The sequence below is a fragment of the Drosophila mojavensis genome, unplaced genomic scaffold, assembly GCF_018153725.1.
Source record: "Drosophila mojavensis isolate 15081-1352.22 unplaced genomic scaffold, ASM1815372v1 contig_36, whole genome shotgun sequence".
NCBI lineage: Eukaryota > Metazoa > Arthropoda > Insecta > Diptera > Drosophilidae > Drosophila > Drosophila mojavensis.
The window spans coordinates 15,922,643-15,938,709 of record NW_025318858.1 but is presented as its reverse complement, the minus strand read 5'-3'; the positions used below and the strand labels follow the sequence as shown (position 1 = coordinate 15,938,709).

General features: G+C 39.0%; 1 long non-coding RNA gene across 1 annotated transcript; it reads left to right on the top strand.

The window, feature by feature from the left end:
• Positions 1–4,519: 4,519 nt before the first annotated feature.
• Positions 4,520–10,852, top strand: LOC122757229. The gene is made up of 2 exons (XR_006357181.1): positions 4,520–4,704; positions 5,059–10,852. It is a non-coding gene; the product is annotated as an uncharacterized LOC122757229 (long non-coding RNA).
• The last annotated feature ends 5,215 nt before the right edge of the window (positions 10,853–16,067 follow it).

The window sequence follows — 16,067 nt, the reverse complement described above, 5'->3', positions numbered from 1 at the left end:
CGCTATAAAATATAACATATATGCTATGTTTATAACAATCTGATTTATTGCATTTTGATAACCTCACGGCCCCATCTCTCACTCCGCTGCAGCCGAGGCAGCCTAGGCAGCCAGTCGAGCGGAACTGCTCCGAGTGACTGTGCCAAATGCTAGCAATATTTGCGACCATAATTTATGGTCCGCTCTTATGGTTCAGATTTATAGGGGCGTACCTCTATATATGCGACTACTTGTGTATGGGTGAATGAATGCTTTCAATGATTTTATTTGCCAGAGCTTGAAGGGCGGCGTGAAAGCCAGAAGACTGATAGCGAGAGGAGAGAAGAAAGTCAGGGGAAGAGAGTTGAAGGATGAGGTGAGTGGGTGGAGAAAAAGAATGATAGCAGAGAGAGTGGATAGAAGAGAAAATCATGGAAGCATAGAAGAGTCAATGAGAGAAGAGTGAACAAAAAGAGATTAATAAATGAAAATGGTAAAAGATCACAGAAGGAATCAAAAGAGGTGAGAAAAGGAAGAAAGGAGAAACAAATACAAAAACTGGAAAGAGAGACGAAAGAAGAAAAAAGAAAGAAGAGGAGAGAGAGTGAAAGTGAAAGAAGAATTTAGAAAGAGCAGAAACAAAGTAAAAATTGAAGAAAATAAAGAAATGGGAAGCGAAAAATTATGATGGTAGAAAAAAGAAAGGAGAACGGGAAACAAGACGAGACAGAGCTGAAAAGAACCAAAGAGAAAATCGAAGAGAGACGGAAGCAAATAGAGAGAGAAGGGAAAAGTAGAAAACAGAAAAGAAGAAATGAAAATAGAGAAGACGAAATAAGTAGAGAGAAGAGACCAGAAAAGGGGTAATACCAAAAGAAAAGGTAAGAATAAAAAGGAATCTCAGTAGCGAGAAAAATGAGAAGTGATGAAATTTTGATGGCAGAAAAAAAGCTTAATTGAGAAATTGAAGAGATTAGAAGAAACGGGAAACAAGATACGTGAACAGAATAGAAGAAATGACTGTAGAGGATCGCAATTAAATATATTACGCTTACGTTTCTTAGAAGTATCGTAGTTCATCTCACTTATCTAACAACATTCCATCTGTCATAAAGGAATTTAAATCGTTAAATTTATTATTTAATTTAAACAGAAGTTGCTCACTGAAGTACAAATTATTTTTAATTTCTCTAATCTTACTTGGTCTAATTTTTTTTTATTTTTTATTTTCCTGTTATTGGCAAAAGTATTCAGAGTGTCTGCTCTGCTGATTCATTTGGGTCTTTAGGACGGTTATCAGGGCATTCTTCAGCCTTGCGGCACGTGTGGAAACGCTGTGCAGATTGCGTCAAGTGTCGCTTAGTCGAGCTCGTCTGCTGCGCCAAAATTCAGTTCGCCGAAAAACTTGAGCAAATATTTTGAACTGACAAATGAAAGAGTCAACACACGTTTTCCTTAGACAGCGTCTACGTTGGGCAAATAAACAGAGAATTTGGCTTCATTCTGTTTGCTCGGAAAGATTCAAACGCTGCTCATGAACTACTTGAGAATCATTGGCAAATATTTTGCTAAGTAGAGTGCGCTCACCTCACCTCAATCTGCGATCCTCGCCAAGAATTTCAGATTTTTGTGCATTTGTTAGCACTGGCTGGCCAAAATTTAAACAATGAGCACGTGAATGCAATGTGCCCAGCTAATTGACGGGCAGACCCAAGAAAATAAAATCAAATCAAATTCAAGCACTCAGCCAGGCAGCCGTCCGTTCAAGCGGCAAGGCGGCGACCCACTCGAAATGGTCTTGTCAAATTTGAAAAGCAACATTATTTTGACACATTCACCAAAAAAAAAAAAAATTCACTGAGATGCAGATCGTGACAGGGAGACCAGAGAGGGAGAGAGAGAGAAACTAGCTAGAGAGAACCGCAGTGACGTGACTTTGGCAACAAGCAAAGCAAATTGTGTTAATCAACACGAGGGCAGCGCTCACAAGCTACGTTTGCATGGCTGTCAATCAAGGAGGAGGCGGGTCGACGGCGTGACCATAAACATGAACTGTATACCGTGAACCGATCCCATGGAGCGTCGCTAAGCGGGGGTTAAACTGCCGTTGATAATGACAGCTGAATAATTCTGATGCGGCGCGACATGGAACATCATCAAAACAATTTCACGCTACACTTGCAGCCAACACAGAACTGCACAGATACAGATACATTCGCCCACAGATGCGCAGAGAGAGTGCGTGTGTGTGTGTCTGTGTGTGTGTGTGTGTGTGTGTGTGTGTGTGTGTGTGTGTGTGTGGGGCTGGCGTCGCATAAATTAAATGTAATGTGACATTTTTACAAAATGCGCTCATTTCTCAACATATCCGGCTGAAAGAAAAGCCGAAGCAGACAACAGAAAATACAAAGGAAATCGAGCAAGAAATATCGAACTGGGAATACTCTCTATGCTGAGACAGGCAGACATTGAGGATTCTTGATTGTTGAATATATACGTATTTATTTATATTTATTAATAATAATTTCTATTACGTTATAGTTGACTTTTCATTGGCATTATTTACAAGTGTATTCAAAATGGTAATTAATTCCAGAGATAAAACTGGGGAGGAGTTAGCATCGATGAAGCTGATAAGGTAGAGAATATAATCTGATAAATAAAAAATATATATATATTTATTTATATTATATTATTTGTTTATGCTATTTACTGACTCGTGTTAATTATCTTTTATGTTATATTTAATAAAATAATACAACATTTATTTATATTATATATTTACTTTTTTTTATATATATGTGTATATATATATTATATTTATTAAATATTCATTATATCTCAAAATAATTTAATAATAATAATTTAGAATAATTAATAATAAATATTAAAATAATTATTGTTATATATAAATATTTATATTAGTTTAAAACTATTTCTGTAGATAGTTTTGTATATATATATTATGCCTATTCCTATACAGAATATAAACTGATGCCAAACATAGCTTCAATGCACATTTTTTATTGCTATATATTTATTAATATTTATATTTATTGAGACTGATTTAAATATTGTTTCATTTTCGCAGATAGTTTTTCACTGCAGACTTTTTATTGATATATATGTATATATAAACATTTGTATTTATTTATACATATTCGTTATTTCCACAGAAAGTTTTTTATTTTTCTTACAGATTTTATTGCTATATTCATACAGAAAATAAACTCATCGTAAAGATTGTTTTCAACACAGATCCTCGCCCGAAGCAAACCATATACATAAATATTTAATATATTCCGATATAAATAATCCATTTATGGCTAACATATTTCATAACACTTTCATAATACCCGCTGCATGCAGAAGATTATCTATAGACATACATATATATATATGTATGTATATTAATGAAAAGCAAACGTGAAAAGATGCGACAAAATGAGACGCATAAATTCTCATATGAGCCAGGCGAAATATTTCGCCTTAAATTAGCCTCAATTAAATGTTAATGCATTTTGACATTTCGGCTGTCGCTCGCCGCCTCCTTTCGCTTGGTAGGATTAAGTGTACAAATATAAATATACTTATGAATAAGATGGAGGCCTCTCTATCTCAGGCAACGCGTCGCAAGTTTGTCATATTCACATTCACATTCACATTCTCGAGTCGGCTCGCATTCATGAAAAATGAATTATGATTCGAGTGAGTATCTTTTGGATGCGCTCTGCGCCGTATCTCATCTCGACTGTGCATGTCTCTCGCTCAGATGCAAAGAGCAATTAGCGCTGATGTAGTCCCAGCAGCTGCATCTTCATTTATCATACGGCTGCCGCTGCCGCTGCTGCTGCTGCTGCTGCTGCTGCTGCCACCTGCTTTCCTTTATATTTTATGGCCGACTTTCGGCTGGCAAATATGTGTGGAAATGATTTGAATGGCTTGAATCAACACTCACTATTGTTGCCAGCGATCTGCCTCGTTAACAGACTCTGGCAAAGCTAAATACATACATATATACATATGTACACACATACATATGTATGTGAATGCCCAAGTGGAAGCTCTATCTGTTTTAGGACTTGTGCTGGGAAATCAGTTTTTGCATAACAAAATTCATTAGACTTTTAGCATTATTTAATTTTAGCTCTTGCTGATCATTTATTTTGCATATATATATATATATATATATATATATATATATATATATAGATCTACTTTTCCTAATTTCCATATTGCGAAACCTCCCATATTAGCTAGCTAAATTGCAGCTATTATTGCTATACACGCAGAAGATTGACTTTCCTCTTTCTTCTTATGTATATACATACATAGTATGTACATATTTCGGCTAGTTAGAATTCTTCAGGATTACGTATTTAGTAATATTTTGTCTAATTGCAGTGTCTGCTGCTCATTTTTCTAGAAATTTCTCGAGCTTGCTTTTTAGTGTTCGCTAATATCAAATCACAGTAATTATGCAACACTAACTAATTATCGATAGCTTTAAATCGCCTGCTATCGTGGCAGGCTGTGGGTATAAAAGGAGCCCACAGCGGAGCTAGAATTCAGTCGTCGCAGGGACCTCTCCTTGAGTGGAGGTTCGCTTCAATCAGTGTCGTGAGACATTAATGAGCTTTCCTTAACTGCGCGGCTCAACATTTTTTTTTGTATTTTTTTTTCGGTTTTTTTTTTTTTAATTCGGCCAATTGGTCGCTGTCAGAGGTGATGCCAAGATGGCTTGGATCACTTCCAGAACGCTCTATGAGTGCTCTGGCTTCCTGAATGTATATTGCTGATTCAACAGTGGAGTATTTTTTTTTTTTTTTTTTTGTAGAAAGTTTGATATCAGCCCAAAGGAATATTTATTCCTTTAAATCGGCCAATTGGCCTATGTCAGAGGTGATGCCAAGATGGCTTGGATCACTTCCAGAACGCTCTGCGATCATCGTTCTGGCTTCCTGATGAATATTGCTAACTCAACTATGGAGTTTTATTATTGGGTAGTTAATATCAGCACGGCAAAAGTGCAGGGAATATTTGTACCCGTAAATCGGGGACAATTGGTCGCTGTCAGAGGTGATGCCAAGATGGCTTGGATCACTTCCAGAGCGCTCTATGAGTGCTCTGGCTTCCTGATGAATATTGCTGATTCAACAATGGAGTATTTTTTTTTTTTTTTTTTGTTGGGAGTTTGATATCAACCCAAAGGAATATTTATTCCTTTAAATCGGCCAATTGGCCTATGTCAGAGGTGATGCCAAGGTGCTTGGATCACTTCCAGAACGCTCTGCGATCATCGTTCTGGCTTCCTGATGGGTAATCTCCATATAAGCACGTAACATACAAAAATTAAATCGAAGCGGGCCATAGAGAGACGCGGAAACATAAATCATTTTTCCGTTATCTTGCGCTTATCCTCTTATTAGCTAATCAAATACTGCATATCTTAATTTTTTTACTTAATAATTTTTTTTTGAGTCGAAAGTAGACGAAACCCTGCATTCAATCTTGTGGCGTACTTAGAAGTCCCAGCAAATGTATCCATCAGTCATGAATCTTATGTTTGTGTAGTTTCAGTGCAGAAACGATGTTTCAGATCGAGGGGAAGCATAATATATCCGGCTTTAGTGCTGGGTGATCTTTTATTGTTGGAGTTAAAACATATTCAATATCAAATTTTCTTCTAACTATAGTTTGGGTGTAAACTGATAAGGAAAGTTATTTATGCGTGGTCAAGATTCGGTTCAGTTTTTCTTAGTATTAGGTGAACCATATTTTTCAGTGTTGAGTCTTCAGGGTTTTACTTGGTAATTTTTCTTCGCAGCTCCTGGGGTTTATGGAGGTGTATGCATTAGCCATTTAGTTGCTGCTTCTTTAACTGTGATTGACTAAAATTTAAAAATTCTTCATAACTATATTCAGTTATCTGTTGCTGGTAGTTATCCTTAGTTATCGTTTTTTGTTTAGCTCTTGTAGAGTTTCAGGGGCGTTATGAGTTTCTTGCGCTTACGCACCAGATTTGGTGCTGAATGTATTGCTGCTCCGGCACCATCTCTAGCTGGTATTTCAGGGAGTTGGTATGCTCTTTTCTTCTATAAGTCTGGAACTCAAATACATTATCGTATTCTTTGGCGCGTGTTGTTCTATGTTTGTTACTGGTTCCAAAAAATATCCGGTGGGCTATGGCATTTCAATTGGAATCGCTGATATCGCAGCGAAAATAGCCTTCGTATTCTTTCGTTTCGGGGCGTTTGGATTTTTTTTATGAGACATTTTCGGTTTGCCGGCATGGGTCGGTCGATGTTCTAAAAGATGTGAGTGTAAACTGGCGTGAGTTGCAATTGCTTTTGGTCGTTGTCATTTTGAAACGCTTGATGTGAGCGTAAAGTCAAATTGAGTTGAAGTAATTTAATAATTTCTAGTATTCCGGTAACTTTGAACTTCAACCAAAGAGGCCATATCCTCAGACGGCTTATAAACTAGCACTACGCGATCCAATTATAATTTTGGAATTTGGCGTAGAATGGAATGATGTTTGGTCAGAAACTGACATAGCTTGTGCAAGCGCTCTCAATTTGAGATCTGGCTGAGATGCAGGATAAGTTAAATATAATTCTCGGCATCGTTTTGGTTAACCACAAAGCAATTTCGTCGAAAACCCCGCCCAGAGCTTGACATTTCAGACCCGAACAGCTGCCGCCATCCGAGCTCCTTATCGAGTATGCATGTGAGAGTTTACCTGCATTTTATTCCCTTTTATATGGGATTTGCGTAGCTCTCGACCCTCTCATGCTCTGCGGTTGTCCTTTTTGCTGGGTCGTTTGTTCGCTCGGCCGTTCGGCTGCATGTCATCGTTAGTGTCTGCTCTCGGCAGGGATTTGTAATATTATGCTGTCAAGTCAAACATGCCCACTGACAGTTAGCAACTGTCTGACGGGCGGACGGTTGACTCTAGTATGTAAGCTGACGTCGGGCTACACCCACCACCCCTCGCAGCAAAGTCGGGTAGTAACTTGCCAGTGGGCGGGCAATGGGTGATGGGTGTGCGGGTATGGTAAAATTGTGGGTTGGTGAGTGGCATGCGGGGCGGCTGCCAATTACACTTCTGACTTGACGCCGGGGCAGCGTGTGTGCAGAGGCGATGACAGTGTATCCTCGTAGTCCTTGGTCGCCGGCGCTGCGGGTTTCGGTTTGATACTAACAAATAATGACATGGCAATTTGCAGATTTCACAGCATGCCCAAAGCTCTCTGGCTGCACGTAAATAGTCGGCAAATATTCCACTCGAACATCGGCAGTCAAGTCGAGTTAACCAAGCCAATTCAAAGCGCAGCTACAAGTTTGTTTAGTGCTGCCCGGCTTGGGATTGCTGCTGCTGCTCTGCAACTGGAATTGGAACTAGAATTGTTGCCCGTCCCGGCTATCAGTGTCAAGTCAAGGTGGTTGCTATTCCTCCTCCTCCACCTCCTGCTGCAGCTGCTGCTGCTGCTGATGATCCCCCGCCGTGGACCGCCTGCCAATGTCAGTTAGCTAAAAGTCCTGGCCTAGTCCCCGCCGCTTGTCAACCTCTCTGTCCGCCCCGCTGTGCGTCGCATGCGCCCCAGAGAAATTCAATTGCGAGCATGGGTTAAAAGCTTGCCAAACTGACAGCAGCTCGACCCGCACCGGGACAGCGACGTCTCCTGGCCACTGGTGGTCGTGCTCGGGTGAAGACCTCCTACGTGTCCGCTGTCAAATTTCCTTGTCTCTGGCCCAGGCTCAAGCCTATATGTCAGCCCCACACCGAGCGTGTGTGTCCCGCTCTGCCTCTGTGGTATTGGAAGAGTTGGAGAGCTGAATGTATTTTTTTTGGCCTGGCTGCTGTCATGAGATTAAGTCATTAAATAAATGTAAAATCGGAAAACTGCAAATTAAAGTCCTATAACTAGTATGGGGTGTTCGTTGTTTGTTGGATGTGCTAAAACAGCTTGATTTATTAGAGTCTAAAGTATATAATGTTTTAATGAAAGTATGGAGAATCAATGATAGTATATGAATTTGAGTAGGAGTTCGTAAAGTGGGTTCGTCGTACCTTTTCTCTTTTGAATTTTTTCTATTGTATTTCAATCATATAAATATTTCAAAGTCAACATCTGCATTTGTTTGGAATTGACATTATATAATGAGTAAAGTATTTAAAGAAATATACATATATATGATTCTATTATATTATTTATAGTGCATACACTATTGGTAACGGTTTTAAGTACAGCTTATCGAAATGTCCTCGTACGGGAATTGGAATGTGCCTTGATTGCTTGCAAAACAACATTTAGTCGTGAATTGTGAAGTGGAAAGCCAGAAGTTATCTGGATTGATTTCAATAATACATCATTCGTATCTTCTTTAAATGCACTTTATAATTGTTGAATTGAATAGTTGGTAGCTGTTTGAATGACTCCAGTATTTTTTTCTAGTCTGTGCTATAACTGGATACCGCATCGTCATTCTCATCGTTATCATCGGCTCAGGAATATCGTCGTCATTCATCGTATTAAATTTCTTATTCCCCATTCTTGATATGTATTCTGTATTTCCCGCAATAAGTCATCTTTGGAAATTCCGGTATCTGCATTTCGGCATATGAGGTATCAGCGATGGTACCTCGAAGTTATACATATTGTAAGGAGTTGGACCTGGGAATGAGCCCTGTGGTGGTACATACTGCGTACCATGCATATGTTTCTCTTTTTTTTCTATGACAAAAAATTTGCTCTTCAATGGAATCGAAAAATTTTGTAATTTTAAAAAGCCCATGGATATAGTAAAGTAATGGAGTTGGAAAACTCGGAAGTTAAATTTCATGAATTATAAGTATGATTAAAAAAATAAAAAATGTACACAGAAGTTTAATGCTCGTGTTTCTTCATCCGATTAAAGCAAATGTAAAGTATCGAAGAAGTTTCGTAGTCAGCTTACTTGAGTTTGCGTGCTTTAAATACCTGACAGTTTGTGTGCTCTCATCCCTTCGTTTTCATTTGTGCAAAGGCTAAGCCTACTGGCCAACTGCCAAGTATCATTAGATGTTGGCCGAGCCATAAAAAGGCATTAAGATTGGGCAATGGCGGACTGTCAACTGCTGCTGGCTTACAATCAATTAAGTTGGGGGGGAATTGCATAAATCGATGCCGCATTTCTAAAATGTTACGAGCCTCAAATTGATTGAAACATTTATGCAGCCTTGGAGTTGCCTTTAGCCAACAACACCAGCAGCAGCATCAGAGTCAGCCAATAAACCGGTTTACCAAAGGCTTTTGCCGACCTGCCAATTGACTTCGTCCATTCCGCCGGAGGGAGACCAAAAAGCCGTCAAGTCTCTGTATTTATTGCACTTCCTTTTGCATATAACTTTCAAATTAATTGTCGCTCCATGTAAATTAATACATTGCTGCAGCGCTTACTAGTTGACTCAAAGTGTTTGGGGTGTCGCTCAATATATTTTCAAATGTATTTGATTTTTGACTGCAAATATCGTTTGCCGTTTCGCTATTTAGTTTGGGTATACGGATATGAGTGTCTTGTTTTGAAGTTTCCGAACTAAGATTGGTTAATATTGTTTTCCATGTTGGTGAATTAGGTGCTAATTTTCTTTTTGTCTACAATGTACAGATAAGCTTAATAATTGATGTGAAGACGCAGTTGACTTTTTAAATAGAAGAGCCAATTGTTTCAGCTTTGAATTAGGTTTTATTCCTGTCTCAGGAACTGTGCTTCGGTTGTGTTGGGAGTGATCAATGGGTATTCCATTCTTTGTTTTTTTGTTTTTTTGTTTTTATCGACATTCATAGCTTCAAGGATAAGCCATGTCATCTTCGCAATTAGTAGCGGATTCATCATTAATTGCTTTATTATTGTCATTAGATCAGGGCGATGAATGAAGGAGGATGAGCCTGAGGAAGTACAACAAAAATTTAAATGTATAGATGGCATATTAAATTGTGAATAAATTCTTATTGTTCTTAATGTTACTTCATCATTGTCTTAATTAAAAATGGATTTTTGAGGAAGTTTAAATTTTGTTAATATTTTGCTTAATTTTCCAATAAAAAGTGGTCTACTTCTTTTTCTTTTTCTTTTTGTTTAAGACTGAGAGAGAAAGCGTCGATTACTCTAGGAAAATATTCTGTTAGGCACGTGTTCAATTTGGGATCTCATAAATATGTATATGGAAGGATGAAAGGTGTTGAAAATAAATGATGTGCAAGTGGATTTTGATGAGTGCGTGGAGTTCTGTTTAAAGGAAGAGCCTTGAATTACGTAAAGCCGTATTAAAGTCTTATATGATATCATAATAAAGAAATTAAAACATATTCAGTATTCGACTTTTATTGGTATTTGTAACTACAAATGTTTTTAGCTAAAGTTGATAACGGGATACATTAGTAGTTTCATGATTGGGGGTTAGTGGGTGTAAAGAACTGCAACGTTTAGTGGTTTCAATGAGACCATGTTTATTAACATACATATTCATGTATGCTCTTAACAGCTGAGTAGATGATCGCGTTGCCACCAACTAGATGACAAAGTATTGCTAGATGGCCAACAAGAAGCACGGAGCTCCGGCCATAGGGTGGGGCACCCACCAATCTATGTAGCACTTTATTTTGGAAACATTGCCGAACTTAAACGTTGGAGTAAGACGCTGTGGGCCACAGTTGAATGCCGTATGTCCATACGGGCTTTAGGATGGACTTGTATAGCGAACGTGTGATGTGTGAGTATTTTTCAGCATGCCTCTGGACGATTTCGTAGCTGTTCCTAATAGTATATCATATATGCAAATATCTTTGTATGTTTAATAAAATATCGTTAGGAATGTATTTGTCTATAATTGCATTGTTCTCAATAGATTGGGTTGGGTAAATGGTTCTAAATCGTATGTTTTATTTCATTGTCTCAAACTAAAGAATGAGTGATCATGATCATGAGGGATCAGTTTTTATCTAGACGTTGGTTTCGGTTTGAAAAGGGAACATATCGTATCGCCAGTTGCCTAAAGATGACTCGAAAACATTTAGTGTTGGGTAGCAACCTTTTCCAAGGTTGGCCTACCTTTATGGCTTACTTAGATATAGAACCCAACTCATAGAGAGAAGAAGAAGGACGAAAATGAATCAAATTGTGTCTAGTTTTTAAATGCGATAATATTTTGGAAGTAATATTTATACTTTTAATAATAATAATTCAGTTATTCTATTGTAAAGTTTTACACAATTCCATATTTAATATTGTATTGGCTAATTGTATTGTTATTTAAATCATATTCATTAAATAAATTTTTTAACTTGCATCTATTTGAGATATTTATGGAGCTCATCTGTCTTTCTTTTACTCTCGTTTTCTATCTCATTCAGGGGCACTGCTACTGATTGTGTCCTGCTGTCAACCTGACAGTCAATTCCGGTGCCTGTGCTGCTCATCTGTCTTGGCCAGGACACTGTCTGTCGCTGTTCGCAGCAGTTCCTGTTGTCCTCCCCCCCTCCACCACCTCGCCAAATGGGCCTGCCCATCAATTCTCTGGCCGTCTCTGTGCTGACGGCTCATTAGCATGTGTGCGTGCGCACTTTCTGTGTGTGTGTGTGTGTGTGTGTGTGTGAATCCCCTCTCTGTCTGCTGCCGCTGCCTTCGGCCCAGTTGTCAGCCTGTCAGCCGCTTCGCCATTAATTTCGCCAGCCATGCAAAGCCGCGCTTCGGCGCGCCTCGAGCTCTGTAAAAACTAACCTAACCTGCAGTGTAATGCGTTGTATTGTTCACGCAAAATTTATTTCCGCTGCGTCATGAACATCCTGCTGTCGTCGCTGATGTGCGGGTATGTTGCTGCTACAGTTGTTGTTGCTTTTGCTGTTGCTGTTGTTAATTTACGTAATAAATACGCTTGAAAATTTTGCACGCACATGCAAAATGAATTACGTCGCTTGACGTTGGCGCACTAGCAGCAACAGCAGCAGCAACAGCAGCAACAACAACGGCAACAGCAACATCAGCAACAACAACAACGACAGCAGCAACTTAACTGTCACTTGTCACAGGAACGTTTCATGGGGGCCCTTGGCAGCATGTCCTGGCAGAGCTCGGGCTGCGCTGAGCTGGCAGAGCCGGCGACGTTCTCGTCGTCTCTCACATGTCAACGCGCGTCGCTTTGCTTGGCATTTTTGTGATGTGAAATGAAGCAACGAGGTGACAGCCAAGGGGAGTTGCTGCTGCTGCTGCTGCTTCTGTTGCTGCAACCAGCAAGCGGCAGCAACAGCAGTACAAAATGAATTACTCGCGTGAACAACAAAAACTGTCAGAGGGCTGTCAGGCTATGCCATGGCGCAGGAGGCGGCTGTTGTTGTCATTGTTGCATGCGAGTGTGTGTGTGAGTGTTTGAGGTGTCAGCGCATCGCATTTGAAATGCTCAAACACACACACACACATACTCTCACACAGAGAGAGCAGTTAACAACCAACAGTCAACAGCGACACGCTGGCAACATGGCTGCAGCAGCAGCAGCAGCAACAGCAACTGCCTGCTGCCAGCGGCAACATGTTGCCAGAGCTACACATGCGTGCCTCTCCTTCTGTGGCACACTCCACAAGTGATTATCTTACCTAAATTGCTTGTAGCAATCCACCAAATTTGACGTCCTCGCAACTAAGGGCGTTGCTGCTGTCTTTGCGCATTTTTCTGTTGTTGTTGTTGTCTTTTCTGTTGCTGCGACTGCTGCTGCTGCTGCTGTCGCTGCTGCTGTCGCAATTTTCATTTTCGCACTCCATTATAAAATAATTTTTTTACATTACTTATGCCTGTCAACGTCTGCTTTGACTGCTTTTCCTGTTTCCGCAGCAACGCCTCCTCGTCCTTAGCCGCGTCGTATCCTTCGTGGCTGGCAAAGATTAATATGTTGCCGCTCAGCCATTTCCTGGCCGCACTTTCAGCTTGGCTCCATCTACCTACCACCGCCCAGCTGAGCTCCTCCGGCGTGTGTGACAGTTTGCAAATGTGATTGACAACTGACACTTTCATATAAATTTAAAGCTTTCACACACACACACACACAGCGAGTAGCGCGTTGACAGTCGACACAACACATTGCAAGCGAAGCAGAGGCCGCCTCGGTGCCCTGCCAAGCTCTGAATGCCTGACTGCCTGCCTGACTGTGTCTGTCTGTTTGTCTGACTGACTGACTGAGTGACTGACGGCCTGACTGATGGGCGTTACGACTCCGCATGACGACGTCTGATGGACAGCCTGCCAGCAGTTGGGCGTGTTTTGCCATCAAGCAGCCAGCTCAGCTCAGCTCAACTCAGCTGGAAACAGCAAATGGCCATGTCCACCAATTACAGCAACCGACTTCTAATAGAGACGTGTAATGGGCTAGCGCAAACCGCCAAATTTATTAAAAGCCCAATTCAAATAAGCAACTCTGAGCAACTCTACTCGAGCTGAGGTACCCTGTAAGCAGATTGGCGTACAGAAGCATTAGTTTAGAATTGTTTATATTTCATAATATGTATATACATTTCATATAATAAATATAATTTAATAAATAATAATTATTTCGTTTTTCTTTTTTTCTACTTTTAGTTTCGTCATTTTTTTTTATTTCAGTGTATTAAAATAATAATTAATACTAACTAGCAGATTGGCGTAACTACAGAAGCATAAGTTTAGAATTGTTTATTTTTAATAATATGTATATACATTACATATAATAAATAATAATTTAATAAATAAATATTTCGTTTTTTTTTACTACTTTTAGCTTAGACTTTCTTTTTTCAGCGTATTAAAAAAATAATTAGTACACAAAAGTTTAAAATTGTTTGTATTTAATAATGCAAGAAAATTATTCTACTTGACTAGATCCATATTAACCTCTCAATATAGTTGTATTAAGCTTTCAATAAATTTGAATATTATTTACACATCTTGAACCCATTTCACCATCACGTAGTGAATAGAGTTTTTTGATGTATTTAATCGATCTCAATTAGAAGATATAGATAGATTAGATAGAAAAGTCAGTTTGAAATTTTATGATTTTAACCAAAACTCTATCCTTCACTGGGATCGAATAAATTTGGCAAAATTCTTATCGCGCTGTATTCAACAAATTTTGATGTATATTTTTATAAATCTGACAATATTTAAGCACTCATACAGCGTGGGATTGACTGAAGTTCCGCTTGGCTTTTATTGGCCTAAGTAACCGTCGATTTTTCAACAATTTTTCACTCGATGTATGCTTAGCTGCTTCCTGTGATCCCAATTATCTCCCATGCGCGTTGATTTGGACAAATATTCCAATTACCATGACTACTTCCGCTATCAGGGCTGAAGGCAAACTCAAATTACGGTCTAATTGCTATTTAGAGTTTCGAAGCAATGTCCCATTATTCAAACATCAGCCATAAATGCTGACACGGCCCGGTTGATAATAGACTCATCATTACCGGACTCTCTGGGCACCTGGCAGCGGTCGTCGCATCATCATCATCATCATCATCATCGTCGTCGTCATTATCATCACAGGGGCACAGCAGGTAGCTGGCAGCATATGGCAAGTGGGAAACCATTTGGAGGAACCTGTCGCTCGTGCTGACGACAAATGTCTTTGGCCAGTGCAGCGAACGGAAGTGACATGACAGAAATCCCTGGCAGCTCGAGCAGATAAAAAACTTGATTATAAATGTCGAAGCTGTGCAGAAAATAAAACTAATAAATTGATGTTGATCAGAAGCTGTTAACCGAGCCGAACCACAGCACCCGAGCAACAGCCATGACAATGACAATGACAATGACAAAATCAACTCGCCTGACAGTGATGAAAGTGACAAAGACAATGGCGCTGAATGACAGCCCATCCCAGCGAATGACTAGATAGAACAGGCGCAGACCCAGACCCAGACCCGGGCCATGGTAATCGGGAGCGCGAGTGAGAAGTCTCGGCATGACTTGTCAACTGGGCATCATCAGCACTTTGCCTGCAATGGCGATGATGTGGCTTGCCACTGTTTTGCTTACGATTTCAATGAGCGACGCGCTGCATTTCGATGGGGGGACTCCACACATTTCATCAATCATATTTAGCATAGAAATTACATTTCACTTTGAAATTCTAAAAATTATGTAAAATTACGTAATACATTTCATCAAATATTAATTAAATATAGAAATCAAAATACATCTTACAAAAATCAAATTTTTATATTCTTTCATTTATGTAAAATCTAAAAGCTGCGAAACTCTCGATGATAACAAAGGTAAGATGTATAAATTAATTAAAATTAATTAAAAAAAAAAAAAAAAAAAAAAAAAAAAAACAAAAAAAGAAAAACAAAATAAAAAATTTCATACCTATTATTACTTAAATATATAAACTAAATTAAATTTTGAAATTCTAACAATTATGTACAATATATTAGCTGTGAAACCTTCAACAAAATATTATTAAGTTAATATAGAAACAACAAATATTTTTCTTTATATTACTTAAATATTGATATAAGAAATAATTGTCATAATATTAATTAAATAAAGAAAATAAAATGTAATCTAGAATTTGTATTAAAAAACTTGTCTTCGTGTATTTCAACAACAATTTTTATAAAATATTATGAATATGTTTTGGAACACTACAAACCCGATTATCTCGTTTAAGCTGCTTCTGTTTCATTTGTTCATCATTCACCATTCCATCAATCAAATATAGAAATGAAATATCAGAATTTATAAATTACAATCTGCCTTCGGCTTTGGTCCATTTAGTTCAAGTTGCTGCCGTTTCGTATTTATCATTTAGCCCTCAATTGTCTATCGAGCCGACAGTCCGTCAATCAGGCATTCAATCATTCAGCCATTGCGACTGTTGTCACTCACTGCCGAGTTGCATGAGGCGGACTCAGTGTGCAGCACGCTACAATGACAACGGAGCTGAGCTGATATTTGCCTGACACTTGAGATTGATTGTCATCCATCAAGCGAAGGGCCTCTCGCTCGTCTGCCGTTGTTTGTTGTCGGCGAAGATTGGAAGGGCGAGGCAGAGTCTGCCTTTTGCTTTTGA